At 41.6% G+C, this 21,484-nt stretch overlaps 1 protein-coding gene and 1 pseudogene across 1 annotated transcript in view; one reads left to right on the forward strand and one right to left on the reverse strand.

Annotated features, from left to right (window-relative positions):
* Positions 1–21,484, reverse strand: part of GNAQ (G protein subunit alpha q) — a 259,407-nt gene that overhangs the window by 94,283 nt on the left and 143,640 nt on the right.
* LOC118499708 lies at positions 10,763–12,591 on the forward strand (annotated as a pseudogene).

Consider the following 21,484-nt stretch of genomic DNA (forward strand, 5'->3'; position numbering starts at 1 on the left):
CATTATTTACTGTACAGAGCCCTAAGCCAAGGGGGCAGTGGGAACTAAAACCCTGCAGCATGCTGGTAGCCAGGTACATAGTGCCCAACACAAGAAAGCCTTCTGCATTTCACACGAAGGCACATTGCTCAGATAAGGGCAGGCCCGCAGGAAAGGTGCCAACTGTACCAGCTCACAGATATTTCCGTTCTTTGCCTCCAAATAGCATTTATGGCACACACACTACACAATTTAACAGCTAATGATATACTATTATATGCTGTTCTTGTTTTATTTTATATTTTTAAATATCATCTAACTAGACTTTCCCCATGGGGTAGTAGCATGTCTCTCCCTTGGGCAGTTCAGTTCCCTGGGGCTCCCTTAGTTGGTCCCAAATTTCTCTGTTTCAGATACCTGTTTGGACCATAAGTAGCATAAACTAGTGGATTGGCATCCAGTCACTTTAGGTTAATGGCAGACAATTCCCCCGGGTTGTGTGAGAAAAGCTTCTCATTGCTCTCTCGAGTTATCTGGTTCATACCTTTGCACCTGACCATGTAGAGACATGAAATCATTCTTGAAAAGGTAGGTGTATATGGACATAAAGCTGAGTTTCTCAGCTTTAACTATTAATTTAATTTATTTTATTTCATTCTTCTGATGCTCATGCTGAAGCAAAACTGGGAATTGAGAAGTTTTTCTGAGAATAAGTCTCATAAAATATAACAGTGGCTTTGAAGCACGAGGAAGCCAGCAAGCTCCATTTCCTCTTTAGGCAGTGAGTCTGGTCAGACACACACCTATTTTTAATCCTGCATCCTACTGCTAAGCAGGCAGTTTGCTCAATAAGGCAAACTGCAAATGTTTTATGTAGCTCATACAGTTGCCACTCTTTCTTCTGCAGAGAGGGCTCTACATAAGGAGAAGCTGATCCAACAGGTAAAGTATGAAAGACTTGGCTGTTGTAGAAAAAAACATTTTCTTCCCACATCTAGGCAAAGGCGGTTTCCAAAATTCCTACAGTCTGATAAAATTAAAACCACATGGAAAATGGTGTCGAGGGCTTTTTTAAAAATAGAAAACATTTTTAAATATGTAATAATACATTTAGAACTGAGGTACTGGGAAGCAATGAATACTATCATTTTAAAATGGAGTGTCAAAATTCTCTGTGTTAAAAACAAAATAAAGTAATAATAGTTGTACATAATGACTGAGTATGACATTACAACTATGCGCTTGTACCTGCTGAAATAGAGCAGTTTGAGGTTTTGTTGTCTTAGCCCTTTAAATACAAAGCAGGTGAGCTGTGATGGACAGAGCTCTGTATTTCACACTTCCTCATTTTGCTCCCCTGTAATTTATGACTATTTTTGGGAAATATGGGCTGAGAGATTATTCATGGCACACATTAGGAACTGTTAAATAAATGTGGTATACTGCTTTTTGACTCATTTGTTTAAGGTTTGTGATTTTCAGCAGGCCTGATTTTGTAACTTTAGGCCAACTAAAATTGAGAGTCCATGGCTTGAATGGCTTTTGGCAAATAATTTTTTAAATATACTATCACTTCACCTTTTTTTTTCTTTTTTACAGAACACTGTGGAGAGCTAATCATTAGCAAAAGTTAATGCACCATATTCTGCAATTCTGGTTGGTTTTAGAAAGAATTACAAACCTTACTTTGAGACAAAGCCTGGCCCACATGTGTTTAAAATGACCTGAGGCATCTGACTCCTGGCACACATGTTCGCGAGACAAGGAGCTTCCTTGAAGACGTCACAGGTCACAGGTACAGGAAAGGCAGTCTCTGGGATGGCCAAAACCCCACCTCCAATCTGCTTTTTTTTAAACCTGACTAGGGCGATGGGAATAAGGAAGATCTACTTTCGCGTCCTTGAATTAATTGAGTTTCAAGAACATTACATAGGCAAGTTCAGTTATGTTAGTGATTATTTAAGTTTTTAACTTCAGATTAGCAAAACAACGCATTACTGGGTGATGTGGTTCTTTTTTCAGTTGTTAAACTTCACCAAAAACGACAATTTGTTTATACACTCTTCAGACTAATAGCAACTAGTGAGGAGAGGGAACCTAATATTAATACTTGAAATGTAATTAGTGACTTGAAGAACTGGGATAAGAATATAACTTTTATATTATCCACTGACAGTTCTTGGAATAATGAATTCAGTCAACTTGAGAAAAGAACACGTAGTAAAATCCTGTATATATTAAGCCCCCAACTAAAATTAAATTGTGAAATTTATGCTTACAGACCACACTGTGAATGTTATTCATCTTGATGATGTAAAAAATATTGCTATAACCATCACATATTGAAAGATGGTAGAAGGAGGGGCAGGTTACAAATGGTGTCCAATTTCCTATCTTCAACAGCAGCAAGAAAACAGATGAGGCCTATGTTAAATGTACAGTTTTTAAAACCCTAATGATTTCAAAATTATTGTTTTATAATCTTCCACTTTCAGTTGTAGGAGGAACTACTAGGAACTATCCTTTGTGAAGAAATGTTTACCTAAAATTTAGCAACTTTTTTTTCAGTGTCTCCTTAATTTCTTTCTACTTCTTATATGAGTAAAATTAAGTTAAATAATTATATATAATATTTATATAGAAAGACAATAAGTTTTTCTTTCTATGCATCTGGAATGATGTTCACCAAATGCTGACAACAGTTGTTTCTTAGGGATTCTGAGTAACTAAAGTTATTTCTTCATAATGACTGACTTTTAAAAAAGTGTGTAATTCTTTGGAAAAAATTATTAGACAAAAAGTATCAAAATAAATTCTAAATGTATTAATTGACATGAAAAGATGCTAAAAACACAATTGGAGCCCTGGCTGGTGTAGCTCACTGGATTGAGCGCGGGCTTGGAACCAAAGTGTCCCAGGTTCGATTCCCAGCCAGGGTACATGCTTGGGTTGTAGGCCATAACCCCCAGCAACCGCATATTGATGTCTCTCTCTCTCTCTCTCTCTCTCTCTCTCTCTCTCTCCCTCCCTCCCTTCCCTCTCTAAAAATAAGTAAATAAAATTTAAAAAAGGAAAAAAAAAACACAATTGGAACTAAAAGGTAGACTGTAACATAATAAAACACTATTTTTATTTTAAATATCTACATGCATAAATTCCCAAAAGAAATATGGCAAAATATTAAGGGTGATTATATCCAGTGAAATACTGAGTGATTTTAATTTTTAAATTGATCGTTACCAGCATTTTCTGATTTGTCTATACAGAACAGCACTACTCATGTAATTTGATATAAATAAGCGTATACATTCAAAATAGGATGCCAATAATTTTTACTGGGGTGTAGCTAAGATTTTAAATGGAAATTCTGAAAAGAAGATGATTTCTAGAAAGGACTTCTTGATTCAAATGAAAAAAAAAAAACAATCCTATTGTGAAAGAAAGCTTTAATTTCTGAAAGCTGACTCTGTAAGAGATATACGGGCTGAACCCTCTTCACAATGACCGTCTTTGGGGTCCATACTGGCTGAGCTGGAGACTGCCCTTCTTCCTTTGAGGCTCCAAAACTTCCATTTCTGGTTCTCAGGCTGTCTCTCTTCCTCCAGGCCTCCTCTGGTGAACAGAACTATGTTATAGCAGGTGAATAAAGTTCTTTCTGAACCATGTGTTAACCCAACGTGGAAGTCAGACTTCATTCTCAAGAAATCTCATCAAGAGTCTCAACTTTTACAGTAAAATGGGATGGCCATTCAAATGCTGCTTTATTTCAGACAATCCTTCATTAGTTTATTTGGCACTGAGATAACTAAAGGATTTAGAGAATAATTTCTGAATGGACTGAAATCTGCCCCCCACATACTGCAACATTATCCGGGAATGAAGAACTTACAAGCTACCGAAGTTCTGGCTGAGCATGCTGGAGAAAGAAGAGCTGGAATTTGACACGTTCAAATTACAGCCTTCATACACAGACCAGACTCCGCTTAGGACTACTCATTTGATTTTGTTTTAAATACAGGTCTCCCCCAACAGATCACATTTCACATTCTAGCAAGTGCTGCCGCAGAGTAGTCGAAACCATCCTGGGACTGCCAGGGACAGCGAGGGACTCACGTGCTTCTGCCTGGCCCGAAACCTCACTTGGGCCTCAGCCTGAATGAAGCTCCACGAACTGACAAGAACCAGAAGGGCAGGGAGGTACAGTTTCAATGCTGAGAGTGGGCTCCACTTTACTCAGAGAAAACATCTGATTAGATCTGGAGGCAGCAAATTTTTTTTATTTAAAAATAAATACCTTACTCTGTGTCGTGGGTTACAAACCCGAATGTTATTCTCGCCTTTCTGATAAGACTAAGAAAGCTGAAAAAATACACAAGAACTATGCATTTAATTAGAACATTAACCAAAAGATGCCTTCCCCAATACGTTAGCATTCCTATGCCCAGTTTATGATGACAGGAAGCTTTGTTTTTTTAACATGGCTGAGATTTCTGAGAGGGCAAAGTTCAGCTTTTGACTGTCTTATTTTCACCAGTAACTGAAGAGTACAGCTTTTCTGAATGACTCAGTGATTCATCTTGAATTCATTTTTCCTGTCTGGGAACCTGGACATTTTTCTCTGCAAATACCCAAGAAGCACATGTTTCATTTTTTAAAAGAAAATGGTACATTTCTTCCTCTGCCCTTTTGGATGCATACTTCACTCAGTGAATGGCTGACTGAATAATGATTTTTTAAAAAATACATAATCTGATGATATGAAAGAATTCATGTATTTCTAAATAGAACATTTCCTTCTTTTTAAAAAGCATGAATGGATTAGCATGTAGTTAGGTGCAAGTCGTTACCTCTGTTCCCATTCTCGGTTGGATTGGGTGTTTGGTGCAGATGTGTGCATTTCATTATGTTTTATAACTTACATATTATGTAAGTCTTATGTGTGAATCAAATATTTGAAAAGAAAAAAGTGAATGGGTGAAAGTGGATGGGATCAGCCTTTATCATTAATGTTAGGTCTAGGTCCTGTCAATGTGCCAGTCTCAGGGGAGGGGGCAGGCACATAACTGGCCCATGCGCCTCAAGTTGGGAGGCGCAGTCCCTTCATCTTTGAGCCCAGGCTCACAACTCATACTCTCCCTTTCTCTTCAGGGATGGCAGTGGAGGGAGAGGGGCAGAAGGTGGCAGGCACGAAGAGCAGGTCAGACATGGCTGCTTGCCAGTACTGTGAAGGCGCAGCCACTGTACTCTGGTCAGAGATGTGAGTGGGAGCAGCACCGCCACTTCTGCAGTGGCTGTTGAGCCCCATCCTGTTACTCATGCACCCCCAGACATCACGCCTCATGCGTTCATATTTTTAAAAAATCAGGCCCAACTGACATGGACCGAAGCATGCGCACACGCGCACGCACACACACAAAGAATTTTCAGTAGTATTTTCTGCCCCCTATGGGAGTTTATGCTGACCTATAACAGAAAAAAAAATCTCTGTATATACAACACACATATTAGTGAAACATTCTTAACTGCTTTGTGGTGACAGAGTGGCATTAAAAATAGACATTGGAAACATTAAAGTAAAAAATCATCCAGCATCTCACGGTAATCTGCATTGTTTCCTACAAGGGCAAATGGGATGAAAAAAGCCCAAAGCTTTCAGCATATATTTAAAACAGCATGGCCACAGACCAATGATTGGCAATGGAACAATTACCATTCTGCAATTTTCACAATAAACTGGGCAAAATCATTGCAATTTGTTATAAATGTTCTTTTCAGGTATATTTCTCAGAATAGGCATTTTATTTTTTTATTCTAATGTTCCTTTTCCCTCCTTGCCTCTAAGTTGCATTCTAGAATTTCTATTTAAAAGGCATCTACAACAATCATTATTTGCTTTAGATTTATCAAGTGTCATATCAATTATTAAGTATATACGTAAATAAAATTAAGTGAAACAAACCACATGTGAATTATGCCAACTTTTTAAAAGACAGCGTGGCACTGGTCAGAGTCCTCTGACATTGCCTTCCTTACATGACAACTATGACTAGGCACCTTCGGTAACAGTGAGATTTCATGTTTAAAAAGCAAGGAGAAACCGAGTCAGAGATAAGTTCTTAGTAGGGATGTATAGTGGTTTCTTGGGGAGGTAAAGAATTATATTCTCTGTTTTAAAGTTGGGAGTGCCCTCTATTGTGCAAACCCATGGCTTTGGTTATGTTATTCAGGAAGCTCTGCATAATATAAGCAAAATCATTAAAAAAGAGAGTATTTGTATTGCTTAGAAATCACTTAAGGACTATATGACCCTGGAGTTTCATTTTCAATAAATCAAATCTCCCCAGGGGGAGTTCTACACCACAACAAATGATACTAAGTTTAACCCCTTGGTATCTCCCCCAGCCCTGAACACACACAGATGTTATCACAATTCAACAACAGGAGCAACAACATGCTCCAGCCCTGTCCTCAGGCCCGCTCTCAACTGCCCTGGGGAAGGGGCCCACGTAGCTCCTACTGTGAAGTAGATGGAGCCACAGCCCAACTCCAGTGCTCTGATTGTGGTGAGAAAGCTGGATTAAAACCATCAAATGAATTTCCTTTTTCTAGCCTGATCAACCCTGATGGGACCACGTGAACAGAAGGGCACTCAAAAATCAACATTCCGCCCTTGCTGGCGTAGCTCAGTTGATTGGGCGTGGGCTGGGAACCAAAGTGTCCCAGGTTCGATTCTCAGCCAGGGTACATTTCTGGGTTGCAGGCCATAACCCCCAGCAACTGCACATTGATGTTTGTCTCTCTCTCTCTCCCTCTCTCTCTCTCTCTTTCCCTCTCTCTCTCTCTCTCTCTCTCCCTCCCCCTCCCTTCCCTCCCTAAAAATAAAGAAATAAAATCTTAAAAAAACAGATTTCATTTAAAAATCAACATTCCTCCACTAACAAAACGGATCTGGTTTTCGCCAAAACCAATTTAGACAAGCTATTAGGTAGAATTTAGGAAGAAACCCTATTAATATTTGGTGACAGAAAACACCTTGTTTTGGAGAAAAGAGATTTTTCTTAATTCTGATTTCTAGTCTCTAAGTATTGGAGATGTTTTGTTGAAGACTGCCCAGAGAGAAAGAACAGTCGAAAGATACGTGTCATCATGCTTTTAGCATGCTTTCCAAGGTGGGAGATGCTGGGACATGGGAACACTCGCCTGGGCCCCCACATGCTGCTGACTCCTGGGCCCTGGGAGTCTCTCAGTCATGGCAGGACAGCCCCTCGGCTGCCCAGGCTTAGGGTCCGAACAAGCTGAGCTGCCTTTGGGGCTCCTGGGATACTCTGATGAGTGTATACATCTTTTGCAAGGCTCCTAAATTTCTCTAAATAAATAAAAAACGAATAACAAAAATGAATAAAATCTCTAAAAAAAAAAACCAAACTTAAGATGGAATCATAAAACTCCCTTACAATCTACCTGGCATAAAAAAGAGATGTAGGTTAAACTGGCAAATACAGGAAACATTAGAAGATCTAACAAGTTCCTTTGTGGACATTATTTTCAAAAGCAGTTTCACCTGACCAGGGTTATGTCCTCACATAAATGCCCAAAATGACTTAAGGTAACCTCCAGCTCACCACATAATTGCAAGAATAAATCCACCCCTGCATCAATCCTTCCCTCCTAGTCTCACAGATGACCTCGTCATCCAGACACACAATAAGGAGCAAAGATTCTTACTATAAACTTTTATAAGGTATAAATCATATGGGATGGATGAAGAGTGAGGGGTATGAAAAGTCACCCCACTGGAAGAAAGCAGTATCTTAGAAGGCGTAGCACCAGGAAACCCAAGAGCAGAAGGGCCTAGACTGGTATAAACAGGAAGGTTCTAAAATAATGTCATTGCCAAGGAAAGGCAGAGCCGTTTGCCTGGGGCGGGATCTACATTACAGGGGATCTAAGAGAAACGTGGCTTGGCAACACTGCAGACCGGCAGAGGCGGGAAAGGAGGCTGGCGCTCTAGCTGAGCACCACATCAGTGTGCATTACTCTCTCGAAAGGGAGGCCCCTGTCACAATGTGCTCCAGGACCTAGGGAAGGTCACAAACCTGCAGCAGCCCGGCTAAACACAGCTCGGAAGTATGTTTTTGGCTATATTCTGTTGATGTGCAAAATATTATTTAAAAATACTGAACTAGCTTCCAATATTAAAAATGGAAAAATTTCAGCTAAAAGTTCCAATTTCTGCCTTCTCTTGAAACGGCAGGAGATGCCTGGCAGGTCAGGACCTGCAATTCCACAATAGCTGCCTGAATCCGGGGTGCAGCTGTCTGCTCCCAAGGGTCGCACACCCTCAGTCTGGAGGCTGGCGATCCAGGAAAGGCCAGAAAGACCTCTTCGATGAATGAGGCAGACAGAGAACTAGCTAGAGGGGTAAGTCATCTAGAGAGCAGAGAGATTATTGGACTGTTTATCATCTTATTTTCTCCCTTATATGAGAAGACGCAGCAGAGTAAAGCACATACCCCCCTTTTAATTTAAATACTGTGAACAAGGCTCACTCCTTGGTCAATCTTCCTGCAGACAGCAGCATCCTTAAAGCCTACCTAGTATAACAACACTTTTATGATGCTTTAGAGTTAGCAAAGCACATTCACACACATTTCCTTTCATGGACCCCTCAACCACAATTTTGCTTGCTATACTAGGCAAGTGGTCTTCTTACATGTTCGAGATGAGGAAACGGAGGCTCACAAACTTGGGTGAAATTCGAAATGGTCTTTTGCCACTAAACCCACAGACTCACCACTCCTCAGCAATGACCTAGCCTGTACGGCAGGGAACACGGGACCACTTCAACTTGCCTGGAGCCGTGGTCTCGCAGACACCACGCTGGCTAGTGATTTAGGAGATTTTCCCCTTACTAGGATAATCTCTCCCTAAGCAAATCCATCCCCTAAAACTCAGACAGCCAGGAGTCTGCTCAGCCAGCAAGGCAGTGGTCAGTATGTCCAGAACCATCCCTTATTTGTTCACGAAAGTCCAGCAAATATTTTGGCAAATAAATTCAGAGAGCCGGAAACGCTAATTATTAGGCAGAGACAAACCCACAGTAATAACATAAACAACAAAGTGCCTTTTCAGCACTGCTATTCAATGTGCCTTCCTGTTGCCAGTGCCACGAAAAACACGCCGGGAGTGGCCTGGAGGAGATGGAAGGGGAAATGACTCCTTTAAAGACCACGTCCTGTGGGCAGGCTGTGGCCTTACCATTTGCTACAGCAGATATCAGAAAGGAAGGGTGGGCAGTGTAATTTGTAAGGAGAGAAAAATGGCCTAAGAAATGGGGTTCCTAAGGAATACTGCTTAGGTGGGGCGCTTCCAATTCTGTAGTGGATGAACTTTTTTGTTTTCAGGTTGGGAATGAAGTGAGCAGGAGATAAAGATTCTGCTCAACTGGTTGCAAAGCATGTGAACTGGTCTCCTGTCCAAACAGGCCTGTCTAGATCCTCCACATACACTGTGTGTTTTGTGCCCCGTGCAAAGAAGAGTGCAGTGGGGTCAACCTGGGGCCTGGAACCCTGCAGGCATTCTGCTCACCAAGCTGTGTGCCTTGCTCAGCTAGGAAAATGCCCCTTTTTGTAGCTGGATGCCCTTTTTTATTGGCACAAAGATATGCCATGTGCTGGCTGCAGCCCTGAGCCTGGGCAAAGGTCTGCCCATTTTAGCTTCTGGCCATTGGAATCCACATCATTTTGTGTGTCAGGCAACACAGTCGTGTTGGATATCCTGGATTTGAGTACCAGCCTTGTGCAGCCTCCTGCAAATCGAATGATTTTCTGCTTTATTTTCTCCAGCTAAAGCAATGAAAACAGCGCCACCCCCCACCCCTGTCTCCTTAAGGTCATTGTGAAGCCACTGACAAAAGTTTAATCACATGTCCAGAAACATCTTCCACAGCACCTTCTTCCTGTATATTAACATCACCGTCTTCTTCCCCATTTAAGTTCAAAGTCAATAAAAGAATAAAGATTACAAATTCATTGATGTGCTAAGTGGCAAAGGGCCACAGGCCCACTTTAAATAGGGCAACTTCCATTTTCCAAGCAAATCACCCACTCCCAAGTATCTGAGCCCCAACCCCTCTCACAGACTCACAAATCATTTCACTAGAACACCCTTAACAAACAACTCCGTTGCTGGCATCTCCAAGGCAGCGAATCAAAACTCAAACCCCCAGTTGGCTTGCTTCCTCCGACTGCTGGGATGCAGATTCCTGGCCAACTGCAGAAGAGCTGGCAGATCCACACCGTTTTCAGAGATGGCTTGGCCAGGGTGGACACAGGAACAATCGGTCTCATCACCATCTGAGATGACAATTAATTAGTGTGGTGGGAACAAGGAGCAGTCTCTCCAGGGAGACCAGCCTTCGCCCTTCTGAGGTCTGTGGCACTGGCCTCTCATCAGAGCCAATGTCTGTATTACCAGGTCACTGGGGACAGCTTCTGGCCTCCCTTAGGGCAACCTATAGGGGCACAAAGGACGAAAAACCTTCTGAGGACTTCACTGTTGAAGGGAAAAAAGGAACACCAGTAACATTAAAAATCCAACTCAAAACCAGAGACAAATATTGATCAGCAAAAAACAATCAAGAGAACACTACTCTAGATGTAACAATAAAGGAAAAAAGGAGAAATGTTTCAATGAGAAGTGCCTCAGAGCGTGGCATGCAGAAAAATGTGTGGTGACAGGAATCCAGCCCCATTGAGGAAAATTCGAGCTCAGTGACAACATCCTCAGCAGGCTGTATTAGGCACTTGTACCAAGTACATTGCTCAACATGCTGTGAGTGAGAATGCATGAGTCACAGGATAGCACCCCCCAACTCCAGCCGACAGCAAAGGGCATCACTTATTTAACTGCAGAAGAGGATGATGAATGACTCCCAAGGGCTCTCCAGAAAGGAACATAACATCTCATCACAGAGATGGGTGAATTAAAACAAGACTCTCAAAACAAGCTTCCAAAAACTATTTTTGAAAAAAACAGAACTGACAAGGGAAGTCACTGTCATCACAGTCAGATCCACCACCACCTGAAGCTCTGGGACCCTCTGCCTCGCCACCCGCTCCCAGCCTCCAGGGCCATGCCACAGGAGAAGACCTTCAAACAGCACCGCACTTCTCGAACAAAGAGTAGGCTTATCCGAGAGCAGCATCCGACCAAAATCCCCGTGACAACAGAACGATACAAAGGTGAGAAGCAGCTTCCTATCCTGGATAAAACCAAGTCTCTTGTACCTGTTCATGTCAACGTGAGCGAACTCGTCAAGATAATTAGAAGGCACTTACAGCTCAATGCTAATCAAGCATCTCCCCGTTAGTGAATGGGCACAGCACTGTGAGTGTATGAAGTGAGGAGGATGAAGATGGACTCCTGTATGTGGTATATGCTTCTCAGGAGACATTTAGAATGAAATGGTCACTGTAAGACTGGAAAAATACGCTTGTTCTGGAATTTTTAACCCCCTTACCAATGAGAAAAAAAGGGATGTTACCAACTACAACTAATCAGCTCATCTAATCATTAAAACAATAGTATCCTGCCCAGGAGTTTCAGAAAGTTGGTTTTGTGCTTCAAGCAGCAAAACGGAGCTCCACATGAGCACACTCAGTTTTGGAAAACTACTCAGTGTATCAGTTAACATGGGCTGTCTGGTTTTCAAACTTAAAAGCTTGAAAAAAAATATATTGCATCCTAAGGTACCAATAAAATTTTTTTTAAAATTGAATTATTTAGAAAAAAGGAATAGTTTTTTACTAGAGATTTTATATGCTCCACAGAGTACTTCTGTTCCTAAGCTACAGACAAAGCCGGATATTGGAGTAAGGTCAGGAGTTCATTTAGTAGCTATACAGAGTCTAAAAATAAAACCTTGACTTAATTCTGACCTGCCAGACACCTTCCCTGCCAGTGCCTTGTTTCCTCCCTCAGCCGAACTGAATTAAAAGGGTCACCCATATGGGCTTTTCAACCTGTAACTCTTGTCTCTCGGCTCCTAGCTGTTGCAACCTCCCTTCCCCCACTCCTGCTTCACCACCACTGTGCAGGTCAAGATGATCAAATCCAAGGGGCTCTTTGCAGGTCTTCTCTTACTTGTCTTCCATTCAGTATTCGCTAATACCAACCACTCTGTCTGAAATTACGCTCTCTTGTGATTTTCTGGTACTACATTCTCCTTTTTCTATAATACCAGTCACCTTACCTTTCTGGTTTGGCTTTTCACCTGAGCCCCAGGTCAGTACTTCCAAATGTCTGCTAGGCCCCTCCACCGGATGTCCACAGGCACCTTCTGTTCCAACATGTCCCAAACACACTCCTTGTCTGCTCCCCCCAACCCCCTCCCCAAAGCTGGTCTTCCTCTTTATCTGCCAGGGCTAACGGTACCCTTATTCACCCAGTCACCTCAGGCAGAAACTGGACAATGTTGGCTCCTCCCCGTCTCTTGATTCCCACCACTTCCAATCCACCAACCATTATTCAATCTCCTTCTTACCCATCTCTCACACTTTTTGCATCCTCTCCATCTCTACTTGTGCTGCCCTGCATCTGGATCTCATTCTCTCCTACTTGGACCACAGCAAGAGCTTCTGAACTTATCTTTCCGCATTCAGGGAGCTCTCTTTGAAATCCACTCTCCATACTGCTATCAAATGATTCTTCCTGAACACAAACTCAATCACATCACACACCTTCTTGAAAATCCTCCCCTGGTCTCCTCACCTTCCACTCTGCACCTTTAATCTTAACCAAACGGACCTCCTTTCAGTTCCCCAAGCCTGGCAAGCCCATTCATACCGCCATGCTTACTCTCTTGAGGTTCTCTTTGTCTTACGTGCCTTTTTGTCTGTCCTTAAACACTGCTTCCTGTACTTCATGACACAACTCAAATGCCTCCTTTTCTCTAAAGACTGTCCTGACCCTCCTCCTCATGCCCATCCCCAGGCAGGCACTCCTGTCTCTTCACTTGCAGCAAATGTGCATCTCCACGCCCCTGTCTGGGTCACATGGGCTCTGGGAGTGTCCTGGGGACAGAGACTACCACTTGTCTCCTCTCCGCTATGAAGCTCCTAAGTAAAGTCTCTGCACCTTGTAAGCACCAATACATTTTTCCTAGGAAAAAAAATAGATGTCACTCTTTCCTAGAACTTCACTGGTGTGTGTAATTTCCTAGCCCTTCCTCCCATTGCAAACCTATGTTTGTTAATGTGCACGGATATTTATTTCACCCAACAGGGACATTTCCACTGTAGGGAAAGAGTGACAAAGTTGTATGGCTTACCTACAAGCTGAAAAGCAAAGATTCAGAGACCCAGGTTTCCAGATAAAAGACCCCCTTTCCCCCCTCTATGATCAAAAAAAATTTCTGTAATAAACCTCCCTCAAAAGAGGATGTCTATTGTTTAAGATATGCCTACTCCTCTTCTGCCACAAAATTTTAAATGTTCAATGACAAGTCTTCTGATGTGTATCATTAGCTTGGAATTCTGGGTATTTCTGTGTGGGGAGCCAAGATCTGTGGTTCTCTAGAAGGTATGTACATAGGACTGATACACTAAACTCATTTGTGCCTATATATAGACATCTCTGACAGGGACCCCAATTCAGCACAACAGGTAAATGATACCAAGCCAATCTTAATATCACTGTTCCAAGTGCCCTGCTTTTTGTTTTGATCTCCATGTGTTCACATATACAAGTTTGTCCAAGTACCTCTGCTTTAGTAACTGTGTCTCTGCCAGATCCCCCTTGTCAATCTCCAACTTGGTAATTCCCTCCCGGTCCCCTCCACCCTGGAGGTTATTACAAACACTGGTGGCAGCAGGTAGTGGGAACCTTGCTCCACCTACTTTAATCGTTGCTGCCCTACTTCCACTTGCTACAAAGAACCCTACTCTCCACTCCATCATTTTCCAGCCTCATGCAATGTTCACCCCCACACCAACTGAGCTGGCATTTCCCCTTCAATGTATTGTTTCAGTGGAAGGTTATTTTTTCTGGCTTAAGAGGCTTTCTCTTCCAGCTCTGGGTGAAAAAATCAGCAGAGATTCCTGTTCTTATCAACTGAGTGCTTAAGTCAACAGAACAGGTGCCAGAGTCAACAGGATATGGAAAACGAGATTTTGCTGAAGATTATTTGTCATGGGCTCTACTGCCCTGGCGACACAGAATTAGGAGTTCACACTTTGTAAAAAAAGCAGAAAGGGGAATGAGCCAGAACTTCACCAAGGGGGCAGGGCCGCTTTGCCTGTGCCAAAGTGACCAAGTAGGGTCCATGATTTTGTGTAGCCAGACAGAGCTTCCTCCTCTCTCTGGCAGAATGCTCATGTTTGTAAACCCAAAGAAAGAAACACTCCATTCTGCCCTGCCCTCATTTCAACAGATTCTCAGTGTCCTCTGTGCCACCTGACCACTTCACCCACTGAGGACAGTGCCCCCTTTGCCTGGACTCCGAGCTCAGAGCACAAGTGCTTTGGAAGAGAGATGAGGAACAGGGATGGAGTGGAACTGTATGAACTGTGCAGGGGTAGAATAACCACAGCCACCAAGGTTTCCCAACCCTCTCTGCCCTGCCAAGCCCTGGAAGCCCCATGCCCGCTGGACGGGGCACGCTGCTCCTGGCTCTCGCACTCTCTGCCACCAGCAAGATTCAAGGGGTTGGCTGTTCCAGCCCTTCACCGCCATGTGAATCTACACCCTTCTTCCAAATACACATGTCATCTCCAGAAAGCATCACTGGTCAACTCTGGGGCGATGGGAAGACTCCTCGCACAGTGCTCTTTCTCCTGTTCTTCTCCTTTGTCCTTCAAAACATAGCGCCTTTTGCAGGCTGCTCAGGGATCTCAATATCTATAAGGAAATCTCACAATTTTGAATGATATGTCTGACCCAGAATTTACAATGATATTTTCTAGAAAGAGTTGAAAGAACTTGACGTCAACCCCTCGGATTAGGACTTTGATGGCAATTTCATCTCCATTTTACCAGTAGGGAAATGGAGACGATAAAATTGAAGAATTTACATGCTGGCAGTCAGTGATGAGACTCTCAAAACCATGGCTCTTTGAGTGTACATTTTCAAGCATGTACTAGTGGAGGAAAACTTTCCAGCAGGCCATATATTTTCCCTCTTCTCTTCCTGTAAATATTGATGGTATCTTAGAAAAGGACAAGAGGGAGAGAAAACTGGGTAGGAGTTGTTATCGATCAAAGTATGCCAACAGGAAGAAAATTTCAGAAGAGTACCCTACATGCCATTTTCCTACTTTATGGTCTTTCCACCCTGAAAAACAGAACTTGTCAGTAGCTGTTAGGAGTCAGATCTGAGCCGACGTAACACTACCGTGTGGCTCCAAGCATATTTAAAATTTTTAGTTCCTCATCGGAAAATGAAGACAGGGGAGATTATCTTAAAGGGATGCTATGGGGATCACATGAAATGATGCATATAAATAGAATTAACAGGGCCTGGCATGAGGCAAATGGTTGTGAAGTAGGTTAGTTGTTATTATGCATACTACGAGATGAATTGCAAGCAAATCCTTACTTCGGTAATTGTGAACGTAATTTTCAAAACCATTCATTCACCATGAAAGCAAACCATAAAAGCCATTCTCTTGACTAAGAACTTGACAGTCTTCCTGACAACACAGTAGAGTCACAATAATTCTAGACTTTCCATCAAGCCCTGAGAAATCTTGATCAGTGGCAATTTCACAGTGAACCTATGATATGCACCACCATAAGTCACGGAGACAGGCATCCTGGATGTAATACAGAACAGTGCGCCACGGCTACTCCTGAGTGCCCTATTATTCCATTAAATTTCAATTTAGGATCTCTGTAAAATTATGACAAAAAACCAAGGCACTATTTCATTAGAAAAAAGCAATTACCTTATATCCACCCTGTCCCATTTCTAAGAATCTTTTCCACTATTACATAAACCACCTAAATGAATTTTGGAGCGCCTCCAGGCAAGAGGACAGAGCTTGCAGAGATCTGCTGATACGATAATGACAAGTCGCTGCCATAAGGAAAAGAATGAGTTAGGGGTTCAAACTGTTTTAGGCAGAATCTCCTTCGTTTTTTTATCCTGAAACCCAACTATAAAGGCACTATTGCATATGGGTCACATGTCTCGCTTACATCCTGTATATATTTTTAACTCTAACTTATACACATAACTACATAGTATAGGGGAGTGTTGAGTTAACTTCTGGAAAAGGACTCGGTTTTGTTTGTGTTAAGTTATTTGTAGCCCAGATGAATGTACTTAAGACTATTATAAAATGCAATGGCTAAAGAGAAATGAGAATTTCAATCACGAGAAATAAGACAAAAATTCCATGATTAGACAAAATTCAACTCATAGTCTATGCTTATTTCTTAGAAATTACTGATCACATCAACTTTAACATCAAAATTCTGGAAATTGCTACGAAAATTATCAGGAAATATTCGGAAGAAATGACAACAGGAGGGCCCTTCACATGGCCAGACTAAGCTCAGGTGAAGTGTCAGTGACATGCAGGCTCAGGAGTTAAGTGTGCACTCCCTGCTCCAGACATGGGGTGCCCATGCTCACTCTCTCTTTTAAAATGGCCCCTAAAGCCAGAAACAAATCAGCAAGACATGAAAACACCTGTTTTCTCTGCCCTGGACTGCTCTATTCATTCATGAACAAACATCCAAATGCCTTTTAAAGAGATGAGGCCAAGGCAGGCATTTTCCCTCTCTCTCTAGACTAAGCCAGTGCATCATACAATGTGAGCTCTGTTGGAACCATGCACCTAATGCAATGTATAAGCACAAAGGTGCAGATGATATAATTTATAGGTGGGTATGATATGCAAGATAGTGGTATCAATTTTGCTTTTCCATTAAGAGAGTATAATTTGAACATGTAAGACTTGTTCTCCTAGAAGCTCAATGTGTTGAAATAGAAAAGTTTTATTTATTTGAAAAAGAAAACCCTATACATTCAAAGAACAAATAACCAGTCTTTCTGGGAAATGGATACTTCAAAAGTAGGAACAGAGAGTATTTGATAAAGCTCTGCAAATAGTTCAGTAGTTATTGCCTTTTTTCCCAGAAATGACTTCAATAACATAATATGAAAGTACCATTTGCCTCTGTCCCAGCCTAAAAGAATTTACACAGACTTATACCTAAGAATGGTTGGTTGGCACCTTAGTGACAAAAGTTCTCTGAAAATACAAATAGGAAACAAGAGATACAAAAATTAATATAATGAGAGGATGAGCAGGAAAAATCAGGACCAACAAAACAGAAGCAATTAGAGGATACAAATAAATTAAGAGGCACAGAGAACCCTGTTAAAGACCAACGAACAAGATTTTTGTTTTTGCAAAAAGTTGCCTTTCATAAAAAATAAAAATTTATAAAAGCCAACTAAAGTATGGCTTCTTGGCTAGAGATGGAAGCTATGGTTTTAATTACAACCCCAAAGAATGATTTTCTAGGCTTCTATTTTGATGATGCTTGGTATACCTATAAAATAAGCGTATTATTTCACCATTTTTTTCTCTTTACTGGCTGAATTCTCTTTTGTATGAAAACACAGAATATGTCTACCATTGGAATAAAGAGCACATAATTACACATGCAGAGACAAATATGATTATCCACAGCCAGAAAGCAAACGCCACCATTGGTAATGTTAATTTATTAATACATTTAAGGGCAAAGCTACTGAGTTTTCATTCCCTAGTGGAAGTCACCTCCACTACCTACCAATAAAAAATACAATACAATGAACCCTAGGGAGAAACCTCTGCCACTTGCTATAAATGTCATGAATGTGTGGACAACAGTGGGACAGTTGCTAGCTGGAGGGGGTATAAGGAGACTAAGAGGTAATGTAAAATACAACAAAAAAGATTAAAAAATAAGATTAAAATGTCATGAATGGCTATGAGAAGTGAAAAACTAGTGAATCAATCAGAAGCATCCGTTGATATTTTATGATTTCATTGAACGCAGAAAAGCATTTAGTTCAGTTCTTATATTTAATACATACTTCTATTAAAATATACATACAATAAAACTTCCAGTCTAAGGAAAAATAACAAAAGCTACAGCTTAATTCCTGGCACAGGGCTTGGCTCATGGGTCCTGTTTACCAAATATTTGTTGAATGAATAAATAATCTAAATACCATTTAGATTTGCTTTATATTTTGGCATGGGAAGTGCCTGCTTTTCAGTGGCAGGCGTTCCTGTGCCTACACAAGTATTTCTGTTCTCTGACTAATGTGGGCAGAGACTATGACTTAAAAATATGGTTTACCCTATAGTAAACCTCCAACTCTGGAGGAAATGAAGAGGTGTCTAGTTCTCAGTGTTGTGAATGCAGATGCACCTTCTCCCTTTGAAGGCCAAGTGCAATAAACCAGAGTAGAGGAGACAAACATTTTATATTTGAGAGATCAGTGTGTTACATTATATAAAGAACTGGAATATATATATATATATTCATATATATACAAATAATTAAGTGGATTAGCTCAATCTTTTAACACACTGACACCTGGGGTTTCTTTTTTCTGGAGTAAGTGAACATCACTGTTTCATACAGAAATATTTTATATTTGGCAGCATGTAAGATCTAAGTGATTGTTTTCTGATGGAGAACCCCGTGAAATGGTTGAACCTTACCCCAAACTTCCACTTCTATGGTATCCTAAGATCATTATAGAAGCACAAATTAAACTCTCAACATGATTATGGCAGAAAGGAAAGGACAAAAAAAGACTATAAAAATTGAGGCGAGTTCCTTATATAAATACTTTAAATTGGTTTTATGGTATATACTGTGAGTACTTCCTAAATGGGTCTGCTCAGCAGGCAATTAAAATTATTTCTGGAACAATCAGGCTGTGTGTCAATTAAGCCTTTATGACCATTTCATTATTTTACCTTGAAAACCATAAACATGAAATACATAAGAGATTTAAACATAACTTACCACCAGTTCTTTTAAATATTTGTTTAACTGAAAGAGACTTTTGTGAAGAGGGTGGAAATAATCTGTGGCATCGTGGTGTCAGTACCATCTGGACCCACACCCATTCTGACTTCTCTCCGTCACTGAAGCCCTCCCTCCATCATCATGGAAAACTGAGAGCTGCGCTTCTTGATAGTATGACCACCACTACCTCTAAAACCACAGAAAAGCTGAAGAGGTAAGCAAGGCACAGTAGACAAAGCAGAAGAGCAAAATTCAGACCCATCGGATTCAAAACCCAAACCCAAACATGGAACTGGCTGGGCATAACTCTTGCTACCTCAGTCCCTTTCCTTTACCAAGCATGGACTTCTCTGTTGTGAAATTCAATCACTTTCAATAGTCATCTTGAACTTGACCCACATCTCTCAGCTTTGTGAGATTAGTAGTGTACAGTTCCCTGAAATACCATATTTAACAATATCACACTTCCTATCTAGATCTCTGTTTAACCTACAGGGATCCAGGTCCTCTGTAGTTAGCACATACACTGTATTCCAATCCAAAGGAGGGGTGGAAGGGCGATCTACCTAAATTCCTGCCCTGAACGTTAATGCTTACTAATAATGAAAGAACTTTATACTGTTTTTAAAAGACAATTTTATTCTCTGCTGTTTAACTTAATGAAAAAACAATTTATAGATAAGGCATGTCAAGAAGGCTAAATAAAGGCTTTTTGTGTGTGTAGTTTTGAGTTTAGGTTACATGTTTCACATAGCATTAGGCTTCTTTTTATTTCATTACAAACTCCCCCAAAAGCTTTTTTAAACAGAGCTGTCAGCTCTGTTTGTTCCAGTCTCTGATTTACAAAGAGCCCATGGATAAGAGCAAGAACCAAGTTGGAAAGCTGTAGGATTTCCATTACAATCCTGCTTTTGAACCCACTCTTCCTGCTTTCCAGCGCAGGGCTCTCTGACCCCAACTCTGGCAGGTTGCAGGTGAGGGGGCATGGGAATCTGGTGGCGTGGGGGCAAGGGTATGGTTTTCAGCTCATGGGATTAAATCCCCAGACCCAACAGTAGTGTGGATTCTATGCTTCCTCTTCCAGCACTGAGATTCTCATTCCAGAGACATGTAACCAGGGCCATATAGCCTGGGAGAGCTTTTCAACACAGTGTACACATAGCTTGTCCCACTTGAGGACCATTGCTCTAAATCCATAGCAATGAGTGAGTCAAAGAAGGTAGGGTGTTCTGCTAAAGTCAGTCTTCCTCAGTCACTTGGTGTGACCAAAACTACCTTTTTTTTTTTTTTTTTTACAGTCAGACCAAGGCACAGAATCTCCCTTTTCACAATTCCTTAATCTCCCTCTTCTCCCAGTCAATCCTCTGCTCTCAGTGGGCAGCTGACATGGCCCTTTCAGGTCCCCTACCCATGGCCTTGTCTCAGTCTTTGTCCTCCTCTACTGTATGGGACACCATTAATTACCTCTTCCTTCTTGAAACTGCTGGCTGGTTCTCTGCCAATCCCACTAGCTACTCCTCCTTCCTCTCCTTGGCCATGATCTCTCCTCTGGATGGCCCTAACATGCACTCACTCCCCTGGAATTCTATACTAGCTCATCTCTTCATCCTATTTAGGTCATTCCTGGAGCTGCAGATGCCAGCTTCATGCAAGTTAACACCCAAGTCTCTCAATTCTCCAGCCCATTCCCTCTTAAAAGCTCAGGAACCTACTCTATAATAGCCTGGAGGCATTTTAACTCCTCTAACCTGGAGAGAATGATGGGGTACCTCAGGTCAATTAACTCCTTCCCTTGGCCTCCTCCTGATTTTCCTGTGCCTGTTACTTTCTTTACATCTGTATGTACACTTGGATCTCCTCACACCAACTATACATCTCAGTTCCCTGGACTGTTTCTGCCCACTGCCCTACCCACCAACCAGTTAACAGAGTCCCGCCTCCTCCTTCCCAAGATGGTCTCCCGTGAACATCTCAATCTCACATTACCTGTGTGAGTGTCTGCACCTGCTTAAAGGCTAACTCCTGGGACACGTTTTCTCCAGTTCCCTTTGAGCACACGGCCTCTCTTCCTGCCATTACTATCCTATAACACAACTGTGACACTTCCCACACTGCTGATGAATAACAAAATGAAACCCAGGAGCTAAGAGCTCCTGCAGGTATATCTTTGCAGTATATTCAGAATGGTTACCCTAGTCTATCCCTTCATGGGTTGTCTGCTTTGCTTCCATTAAAGAAGAAGGCAGATGTGAAATACTAATTTAATGATATCATTTAACCAGTCCCACACTTTGATCCACTTATCTGTCTGGCTATGTGGCAGGAAAAGAAAACCCCATGAAAAAGTTTCTATGCTCTGTAGCTTCTTTGATAAGCAGCGCTCTCTGTAGCACTTGCAAAATGTCACAGTGCCTTTGTTTTTATATGACGAGGAGCTGACTAGCAGCCATCACCAAGGTAACAG

This window comes from Phyllostomus discolor, chromosome 3 (assembly GCF_004126475.2).
Source record: "Phyllostomus discolor isolate MPI-MPIP mPhyDis1 chromosome 3, mPhyDis1.pri.v3, whole genome shotgun sequence".
Classification (NCBI taxonomy): Eukaryota; Metazoa; Chordata; class Mammalia; order Chiroptera; family Phyllostomidae; genus Phyllostomus; species Phyllostomus discolor.